This window comes from Barbatula barbatula (genome assembly GCF_947034865.1).
Source record: "Barbatula barbatula genome assembly, chromosome: 3".
In the NCBI taxonomy this organism is placed as follows: Eukaryota; Metazoa; Chordata; class Actinopteri; order Cypriniformes; family Nemacheilidae; genus Barbatula; species Barbatula barbatula.
Window position 1 is genome coordinate 2,753,712 of NC_136764.1, and position 11,708 is coordinate 2,765,419.

Below are 11,708 nucleotides of genomic sequence, written 5' to 3' on the forward strand. Positions count from 1 at the left end.
GACAAACGAAGTGAACTTTCTCTGAGTGATGTGCAGGAGAATATCATCCGAATTCTCTCTGAGAAAATCAACCAGTGATCCGATCCGAAAATATTAAACTAGGAAACAGAGGATTGCGGTAGATGGATATTACTCGTGTTAGATCAGAATGACGAAAACAATTTATTAATACACTGTTATGCCACCAACAACAAAGTGAACAACGATTTACTTTTTTCAAATATTGAGTCTCCAGCATTTATTTTCCGATCCTTCAGTCAAAGTTATGTGGGGAGGAGATTTCACTACTGTGTTGAATGAAACCATTGATAGATGGCCTCCTAAAACTAGCCCAGACCCTTCTAGTGAACTGGATCATGTATGTTTAAGGGTCTTATAGATGTGTGGCGATGTCAGAATCCAGACAGGGAAGAATATACATGAGGACTCATCTCTTCATTCTCGTATTGACTATTGACTTGTGTCTAATGATTTAACTAATAATGTTTAATGTATTGACAGAACCTTGCATAATAAAGGACTATTTATAATAAAAATACACTGTTAACGATTTGCTTGTAAAATGTAAAATGTTTAGTCTTTTTTCTTGTTTTCCAGTAAAATTGTCTACAAATTCTTGAATCAAGATGCATTTTCCTGATGAGCAAAATGACATTAGAAAATAAGTCCTGTTTTTATTTAAAAAAAAGACATTTCAGTATATTTGTGCTTAAAACAAGCAAAACAATCTGCCAATGGGGTAAGAACATTTGAATTGAGTGACTAAGAAAAAGTTGAACCTTAATTCAAGATTATTTTCCTTTCCCATTGGCATGTTAAAATGCATTAACATCATATGTTAACAAATAGAATCTTATTGTAAGTATTACTAAAAAGTCAGTAGTAACAAAAACAAATTTGAATAAAAGTTGTATTATATATACATGGTCAATACTTACAGAAACCCATAAACCCATAAACCCATAAACCCATAAACCCATAAACCCATAAACCCATAAAAAGATATAAGATATGTTACTTGCTCATAGTTTGACACGATTCTGTTTATTATAAACGTTTAAGATTAAAATGATCATTTAAATGTTTTCCCCTTTATACATTAACATTAAGGGGTGTAAATATTTGGGATTGCATTTGCTATACCGTTGTGTGTAGTAGAGAAAAAATTCAATGTGGTTTTGGAAATGCATTTCAAGATCTCGCTCCTCTTTCCTCGCAGCGTTTGGTTCCGATTGTCATTGTGTATGTGCGCCACCTTGTGGTCATTGTCCAGTATTGAAGTTTGCGCAGTGTTGAGGTTTAGATCTCATTCATCGTACAGCAGTAAACTAGTTTCGGTTCACAACGCGATCAAACTTTGCTTGGAGAAATATAAACCTGTAAGTTTATTTATATCTTTAACGTTCATTGATGTGTTAACAGAATATTGATTCTTTAATCGATATAAAATCATTTTAACACCGAAATAAAACGTATCACAAAAGTTACCCTTTGGTCTGGTTTTGTCTTCGTTGTAAACACACATAATATTTATGTTTTACACTATTTTAAACAACATATAGCACTTAAACGTTTAAAAAAGTTTTACTGCAACATCACCTAATTTTAACCGAAATGCAAAGTTGTAAAAACATTTTGTGTTTTCTGGGTCAAGATCCAAGTATTTTTTTATTTTTTATTGTATAAACTTAAATTTACACACATTCAGTCATCACAATACAAAAATACAAAATTAACTAACAAAATATATACAAACAATAAATTATAAATAGTATGAACTTACAAATTGATAAACCAATAAAAAAAAGATAAAACAGACTTACAAACATCAGTAATATTAAGGATAGCGGAGTTTATTAATTAAAGAGATTTGAATATATACTAGTTATTAGTATAGCTTTCTTATTTTTAACTAATTTAAGAGACTCAATATATAAATCAATTTCAATTTGGAATAATTTAAAATTTGGTTTGGATTTGGAAAATTTTGCTTTATGAATATGGAATTTACCTAATAAAATAAATACATTACAATATTACATACATTTCTATCTTTACAATCAAAGTAAGTGATAATCTGTTTCCCTTCAAGTGCAATTGTGTTATTTTAAATGCCATATAATTTTCAACACTTTTCCAGAATGTTATACAGAGCAACCATAAAAAAGATGAATTACAGATTCTCTTTCTGTCTTACAAACACAATTATCAATAGATGTGAATTTTGAGATAAATAAATTTGTGGGATACATATTGTGCAATATTTTCAAATGTAATTCTCTAACTTTGTTCGTAATGCCAATCTAAAAGGAACAAGCCACGCCCCATGCCAATTAATCTCAGTAAATTGAGCATTCCAGAAAAATTTCCCACTGGGTGTTATTTTCTTTACATTTAAAAAACATTTTCTGATATGCTTATTAATACAATTGCTGCTCATTATATCCACACCATTTATATAAAGAGTAAAACTAAAGTCTGGAACTCCATTTTGTTTTATATAACTTTTCATTAATTCTAATATGCCATTAGGTATAAATTTGAAAACAGAGTTATATTCTTTGAATGTTATTGGGAATGATTTCTCTCTAAGAGATGATTCATAGCTAAATAATTGGTTATTACAATCAAAAAGGTCTTTTAAAAATATAATATCTCTATCAATCCATTTCTGCAAATAAAGTGACTTATTCCCTTTAGTGATACATTCATTATTCCATAAGATGGACTTGTGTGGAGAGAAGTTGTGGGAATGACATATCTTCCAGGCCAAAAGAGCTTGTTGATAAAATTGGGAAAGTTTTAACAGGCAATCTTGTAATATTGTAGCTACATTTCAATAAAAATGTTAAGCCTCCTACACTCTTAAAAAAATATTGTTGGGAATAAAGTACCATAAGGATTCTGGTGCTCTCAAACATTCCTTCAACCATTTCACCTTAAATGTGTAATTCAAGTCCAAAAAGTCCAAAAGTTAAAATCCACCTTCCTCCTTTGAACCAGAGAGCACTGCTTTTTTAACATGATGGTGTCTGTTTTTCCACACAAAATTCCTAAATATGGTATTTATATCTTTACATGTTGAATCATTGACATTAAGAGATAGGGCAGGATAGACAAATCTTGAAATCCCTTCAGCTTTAGTCAAAAGAATCCTTCCTAAAATAGAGAAGCCATCTCTTTGAAGCCATAAATTCAATATTGTTTTAGTTTTCTTCAATTTAGGTGAAAAGTTAAGCTGTTGACGTTCCTTAAGATCCTTGCAGATATGAATACCTAAATATCTTACACATGTCTTAACAGGCATATCAAACATTTTATCCTCTTCAGTCTGATACAGACATAAGATTTCACATTTAGATTTGTTAAGCGTTAAACCTGAGGCAGCTGAAAATTGGTCAATTAGGGTTATAGCTGATGTTTGTCACTCAAAAAGAGAGCCGTATCATCCGCTAATTGAGTTAATCGAATTTCCTTATCAAAAATAGACAATCCTTTAATAATAGAACTATGTTTAATATGTAGTGACAGTGATTCAACCACCAGTAGGAACAAAAACGGTGAAATAGGGCATCCCTGGCGAACTGATCTCAGTACAGGGAATCTGTTTGTGGTATTTGGATATAGTATCACAGAACTATCAATATTTTTATAAAGCATTTCAACTGTAGATATAAAATTTTGTCCGAAATTAAAAATCTGAAGTGCTTTAAGTAAAAGTCAAGATCCAAGTTAGTCCTCAACTGCACCGCGCACCTGCGACACTATACGGAAGTTGCGTCATCAGTGACGATTCGTTCCAGGGAAAGCACTGGCAGCCTTTTGCACAGTTACAATAGATAAAACAAAGACACAATGACCTCTTTAAACACATAAGACCTTTTAAAAATCTAATAGCAGCTGTTATAACTGTTTTTTAATCTATTTGTCCGGCATATAGTGTCATATGATATCTACCAGATGAAGGTCGCAACTTAAAACATTTTAAAGGGATTGATAGGGTCACTTATGATCAGTGTTGGGCAAGTTACCTCCACAATGTAATACACTATAGATGACTAGTTACTGACATTGAAAAGTCATTAGTTATATTACAATATTACTGTCTTTGAGTTGTAATGCGTTACACTTACCCTTGAGTTACTTTCATCAAAATAACCACAAAAGTATGACGACCCTGCTGAAAGAAAACCACCACAGAAGTTCTACTGGTATCCATTAAAACTCCTCTGGTAACTTTAGGATATATTAGAAGCTTTTGTAGTGTGTTTTGGACATTATTTGAGTTTGATTTAATGGTCTCATCAACATCATTCTCATATGACTGATATGTAATACTGTATGTACAGGTATATGTCACAATGGACAGTAATACACACAAATAAAATATAAACTAGACGAACAAACCTGTGTCTCCTTTCTGACCTTTTTGACCAGCAGCCCAATCTTTCCCATCTCTGCAGGGGAGCCATTGTGTCCCGGTATGCTGGGGACTCCAGGATAAACATTTACATTTATGCATTTGGCAAACGCTTTTAACCAAAGTGACTTACATTTGCATGATCCTATACATTTGTCTCTAAGTGCAATCCTCTGGATCGAGCCAAGACCTTGATGTTGTTACCACCAAACTCTTCCCACTGAGCTGCAGGAAAGCTGCACAACTCTTCTCTGTCGCAGCTCATACATGCGGCCACAACTGCAGCTGGAGCAGCACAGAGACAGCAGGACTTTAACATCACCATCTTCTGCTCACTGTGGAAATAACAAGGTTTCTGTTTAAGCAGTATTTAAAGTGTCCACACTTGAGGGAGGGATTTACAATATATATATTTATTATGATTATTAATTTAGTTTGATTATTAAAGTGATAATTGGCTTCAGTTTATAAAATGTTTATCAGCTTATATCCAAACATAAACAGTTATCAAATGATTGTTGAAATATAAATATAGACTTTTTCACATCGATGTGTCAAACACGAAAGCCTTGATGTGACTTCACAAAAATGTGTAGATAGTTTCTCTCTCCACTAAATATTTTAATTAAATAATAAAACAATTACATTCTTTAGCTTGTTAAACTTTAAGTTTGTTGTTTAGTTTTTAAACCAAATCAAATGTTTGAAACAATCTGTTTAAAGTCATATAATCAGGTCAGATACAAATGTTGTGGACAGGACGGGTCTTGAGTTCACTGTCATGTTATCAGAATATATCTGCGCAGTCCCTAGAACAAACATTACAGCCAACCAATGAAATCCCATTTACAGTAGATGACATCACTTCAGGTACTTGGAGTTTTTAAAGTTGTTATTAGATTTGCATTTAAATGAAACAGAAACTAATTTATTCAAGTGTAGCGGGATTTCACTACAATGTAGGGGTAAGTGTTTTCTCTGGCTCTGCCTTGGATGACTAGGAAAATGACAGGATCGAGGTCCCCACCCTATAGTTTCCTATAGCTATTGTCTAAGTATGTTTTTCTCTGTCTTGATTGTTTATGTTCTTTCTTTTAGTGATGACTTAGAGTTTGATTCAATTAATTTCCTTTTCCCGTCTACCAGCCTAGAGGACAAGAGGGATGTCCCTTCTCCAAGGAGACAGTAGACTTAGAATTATTTACCTTAATGTTCAGTAAAGAATAAACAAAAACACACAATAGTCATGAGATGAGAGAGTCGTGAGTACGGTTTCACCACAACAAAATGTACAAACAAAAAGAAATAAAGCTTTGTTCAGATTCACTCTTCTGTTCGGTCTCTTTTCTTCAATTATGCTCAAACCAAACAGAAACAGGAAAACAACAACAGTTCTGAAAGACCGTTCAGAAGGTGCTCGGTACACTCAAAAGTACTTTATAAATGTTTCCACATCAGATATGTTTTCATGTCAGTCAACATACCAGAATGAGATTCACAACCCAGAGTTCAATTTGACCTCACCGTAGACCTGAGCTGGTGTTTCAGTGTCCAGATGTGTCAAGTCATTTAATCACAGATGACCACCTGATCAAACACAGAAAGTCTCTTTTCTTTTTCAACCATGAATAGCATCCACGTGAGCGCTTGCAACAGACGAGGATGTATTTTCCACAAAACAACACAGTAACACAGATTCACTCAAAACAAAACTGTTACCAGTTCAGAAAGTATGAAGAAGGTTTATTCAAAAAGACAAAAAACACTGCTAATGTTCAAAAATGAATTATAGAAAAAAATAGAAGGGAAGAACAATTATTCCCTGGAGGCAAAGGATGAAGTAATCAAAATAGGAAGAAAAATACTGTCAATGAAGAATTTCAAAGAATTCGCAATGCCGTTTGCATCCACACAGCGGCGCTAATGTGTCAGAAATGGAGAGCGATGAAGTCTTTCTCTTCCCCTTCTCTCCGTATCTTTTCTCCTGAGTGTATCTAGCTCCTCCCCTCTTCCACGCCCAATGAAACCCTTTCATAATTAAGATCCTTTTATACCTCCACACTCCGTTTGACAAATATTTCTTGATCAAATAACAACTCGCACATTAACTCACATTAAAGGAGGACGCCCGTGTGTTCAGTGTGGAAAGACACATGAGAATTCATTCCAGAGATTTTCATTCATATGTCCTCTGTGCAGAAAAAGACAAGTCAAAGAACTTTAAATCAAAACAGGAAACTTAAAAAAAACCCGCCCTCCTCTGAATCTGATTGGCCGTGATTAACCATCAAACCAACAATGGCAGCGAGTATTACCCAATCAGGGACAGAATAGGACGTGTCTTCACACATTGCGGGTGGGGTGATTTGCATAGGATGCTTTATAATGTGGACCAATGTAAAGTACGGGACAAATCGCGTCCACGGGACGCGTCAATTTGTCTGTAAATACGGGACGATTCCGTATTTCATGGGACGGGTGGCAACCCTATTCACGTCACTACAGAACGAAGTGTGAATATTTTCACTAACCCCGCCCACTGTAATAGTTTCTTACAGGAACTGAATATTAGACAACATCTTTTTTAAAGACGGTTTAGGACATCAAAGGCATTTTAATGAAAGTGACTTAAATATCCTAATTTAACTAAGACATAGTCCTGGCAATATGTTTCTGATCCGGTCTGACAGTATTACATTGAAAAGAAGAAATAATATATGAGCTCATCGTCATCATCAGCTGCACGTGAGTCTTAAAAAGAAACACATAAGTCATTATTGTACAAAAGTTGATTTCTTGATTTCTAATACTGAGACTTTATGATGTATTGAATCAGATCATTTCATCTGAGAAATCTTACAAAAACACACACATACTAAACCAATTAATATTTCATGATAAATACCATGAGGTTCTTCTGAAAATAATCAATAAGACATATAACATAAACAATAAAAATATCATTAATGTTTTGTTAATTAAATGCTTTTTAATGCTTTACATTGTTTTCATTATTTTCTGATTTATGAATTTGTCTGGCAAGCAAGAAATCTTACAGTCCTGACGTCCTCAGAATAATCTCTATTATGAACTACATTACATAATTAATTTGAATGTATTTGTTTTAAATAAATAAATGGTAGATTTGTTCAATTATTTATATTGGTAAAATATAAAACCATGGTTTTGACAATAGTGCTCAATACTCAAAATAAAAGTGATTTCTACACTTTTACCACAAAACAACATTGTTAGATTGACTAGTGCACGTGCTCCGTACTAAACATCAAGAGGCAGAACAAGTGTTATTGTTTGTTGTTGGGAAACTTATTGTTGAGGAGTGAGGACCCTTCAGTTATGAAACACGTGATCTGAGAGCCGCCGACGCATCACAAACACCCGTGAAATATCTGGAGCTCTCGGACTCTGGGACTCAAAATCCTGCTGTGCAATGAGTTCTGACTGAAAAACACACCGGTGATGATGTTCAGCCAATGAAAGAATCAGATTTACAGGTTCTTCTAACACCTGTTGCTGGTGATGTTTCATGATCACTTCTCCCAGCTGACGCATCTCTGTTAAAACTTCATCAAGTATTTGATTCAGTGAAACTCTGACAATCTTTTTTCATTGTTTATTATTAAATATCCGGTTGAACTTGGTTATAATAACAATGTATTTCATTTATTTACCATCATCTGATTCACTTTCAAAGCGGCTTGGTCTCTTGTGAGGTCTGAGAGTCTCCATCAGTTTAGACATTTGACAACTCAGCACGCTTCAGGTATTTCATGGCTTCGTGATCATTTACTAAAAATATATGTATATATATAAATGAACTAAACATTTTAATATGTATATACTGTATTAAACACACATATATTGGGACAGAGGCACACATTTTTTGTTATTTTAGGTTTTTATATGTATTCAGGTTAGAGAGATATCATTAATAATTGCTTAAAGTGCCACTCTTGGCTTTATTTAGTATTCATATCCAAATTGGCTGAAAGTTTTAGGGATTACAGTTCTTTAAAACTCTATATAGCTCTCCCTGTTTCAAGTGACCAAAACTAATGGGAATATTGAAGTTGTTACATAATTTTCTGTTAAATGTCCCATAATTGAAGCTTTTTGTCAAGTCATTTGTAGCCTTTTTTTGTATTGACAAAGTGAAGAATAAGTGTTGATGAATAATTTATGCTAAAAATGCTTTTAAGTCATTTGTTTCTATTTTTTACTATGGTGTGTGTGTAGCGGGTAACACATGACGTTATGGCCACACCACATCCACACAATTGAGAAAAGGCCAATAGGATGAGATTGTGAGGCGGAGACTCCGTCTACAAATACAAATGATGTAAAACAAGTTCACGATCAGTCTGACACGACTGTACAGGTTCTAGCTGCACTTGAAGGGTGTAATGACTGCAGGACACAAACTTTACATTATTCACTAATATAAGAAAATCACATTCCACATCTCACTCATTCACAAACCTGATTAACCAATGAACAGAATAAATGCCCCGAACTACACGACTCCGCTGGAACAGGCAACCAGGACTCAAAGAGTAAATCAAACCCCGCCATTTGAAAACTGTCTTTTATTTAGAGCTCCATCATAGTGATTCACCAGCCGGTGACCTGACGCCGCTAAATCTACTGGGCAGATAATGCCAGTTCTCCACCAGGGGAGTTATAGAGAGATTTCTATTCACTACAAGAAGCAAGAACTCTACTGGAGGAAGAGAACAACCAGCAAGTGGGTGAATGACTGACACGGTTTGATTTAACATAGAAGTTTATATTGAAAAAACAAGTTGTTCTCTTCACTTAAATCCAATAAAAGTAATATCAGGTATAAACAATAAACCAGCTGTTATTGATCTGGATGACTGTCACTAACTCCTTTGTTTCCCTTTTTATTTCAGGGTACAGGAATCACTGCATACACTCTTCAGAGAGATTATGAATAAGCAATAAATGAAACTAAACAACACTGTGATCGTCTCCCTTTGAATTTAACCAAATAAGTTTGACCAAAGAAAATCTAAAGTTTCACACCTCGGCTGCACAACATGACAGTAATCAGGTGTTAAAACATACAATGAGACTCAAATTCTTCTTAAAAGTCACTGAAATGCTGGAAAACTTAGTTACTTGGTATGACATTTAACATTAAAGAAACACATTGAGATGCTTTTTTTCTCTTTTGACTTTGACAAATGGACACAAAATAATAAAAAACAAGAAATGGACATGAAATGGGTTTTAGAAGTTGTAATAGTTGTAACAGAAGAGGAGGTGGAAGGAGCAGAAGAGGAGCAGCTTTGATTCTGAGGCCTCCAGTCTGTAAGCTCCAGATCCAGAGCCTCCCAGAATCTTTCTGTGTCATCTGCCTTCGGTTCTGGTGTTCAGTCAGCTGCTGGTGCAGTATGAAGGCATTGACCACTGTGATATCCACAAAAGGGTCAAACAGAGATCGATAGCACTTTCTGGATCCATCGAAGGTCCAGAAACCTTTTTGAAGGAGATCCTGGAACAGTGATGGTCTGGTGTAAAAATGATCCACATTCAGCCTAAAGCCTGTTCCTGGAACCCTGATGTCAATCCCCCTCATCACCGATTCATAGCGGACTGTCTTGCCTTTTCATTACTGGATATAATGTTGTGAGGAGGCTTTTCAAGACCAGAACACTCTAAACACTTTCATACGCACAATCTTGTCATTTATGAATTTCATAAAGTACTGATCATATATGCATTCTAGTGTCCTAGACCTTTCTGACAATATAAAGTTTGTTATGATAAGTTAATAATTTAAACTAAATATTGATATAAGATTTGTCACAATAAGAAAATAATTCACATGCATAATATTGAGCCTCGTGTTAAAACACCGACAACCTTTAGTTTCATGTGTTCATATTGTCATGTGTATGTTCGCCACCTTGTGGCCATTTTCAGTATTGAAGTTTGCGCAGTATTGGGATTTAGATCGTGAACAAACTTTGCTTTGAGAAATATAAACCTGTAAGTTTATTTACTATCTGTAAGCGTTCATAGGTGAAGTGTGCAAGGGCAGGATTGTAAAGGGAAATGTCCCTCACATAAACTTTCTGTAACTGGTAAAAGTGTTTCTTGTTTGAAGCTCGACGTCAATATGGATATTTCTCTTAAACAAACAACGACAGAAAAGACCTTTATAGAGCATAAAACATCACAAACACACGTCACTCACAGATCCAGACACACACATAAATGATATTAAATATTTGTTTTCCTTTATATGTGTAACACGGGAGAATATTAGTTGTAAGAACCACACGAGACAATGTTAGTTAAGTTTTGCTTTATTCATTTGTTAAACTAGTTCTCATGGACACTGATTTGTAGGCCCGCAAATAGTTTACAATATATTTGTCTTCTACTGTTTCTGAAAACATATTTCTTGTTGAGTTTACCGGTATGATGCGTTGGAGTCCTTGAAGGAGGCTGCTGGAGAAAGTTCCGGGGTGACAAAGATCTGAGTCCGGACAGGAGCAAGGAACTTATGCGATCTTGGTTCCGCCAGGACGAGCCATCTACCGATGAGCCGGGGGGACAATTCAACAACAGTTTCTCAAGCGATTGGTTTTTAAGCCGATGAATCCAGTATAAATTATTGCTTGAGTTTATCGATAATTGTGGATATGCTTATTTTACAAAACCCATGTTAAAGTTGTTAATGTTGAGAATTGTGTAATTATCCCCTGTTGTGTTAATGGTCTCGTCTAATACCTTTATAAGGAAAGGGGCAGATGGTCTGGTTGAATCTGTTTCTCTTATAAGTCCTGTCAAGTCATTTCTGTTAGTTTGATGTTGTTTCTCTTTGTTTTATGTCTTGTCGTCTGGAGGAAGAAATAAATGATCAAGCGTCTATGAGTTGAGCTTGTGGATCACTTACCTTGACGTTGGTTCTCTCACATGCACATGAGAATCCACACTGGAGAAAAGATGTTCACCTGCACTCAGTGTGGAAAACAGTCTCATACAAAGACCGACTGGCAAAGCTCATAAGAACTCACATTGAAGAGCGTCTGTACTCATGTGTTCAGTGTGGAAAGAGTTTCAGACACAATAGTGCGCTTACTGTCCACAAGAGAATCCACTGGAGAGCCCAAACACATCTTCAGTGGAGGAAGATTACCCAGTTAGTCTCAGACGTCTCACCCACGGGCCGTTTATTCAAAGCCATCATGGTTCCCAGACCTTCAATATGTGCTCACATTCTGGAGAAACACCA

The 11,708-nt window shown here is 35.0% G+C and overlaps 1 protein-coding gene across 1 annotated transcript in view; it reads left to right on the forward strand.

Moving 5' to 3' along the window:
- The window catches only part of LOC306891677 (NLR family CARD domain-containing protein 3-like), a 269,541-nt gene that overhangs the window by 59,535 nt on the left and 198,298 nt on the right, over positions 1–11,708 (forward strand). The gene's annotated exons all lie outside the window — the stretch shown is intronic.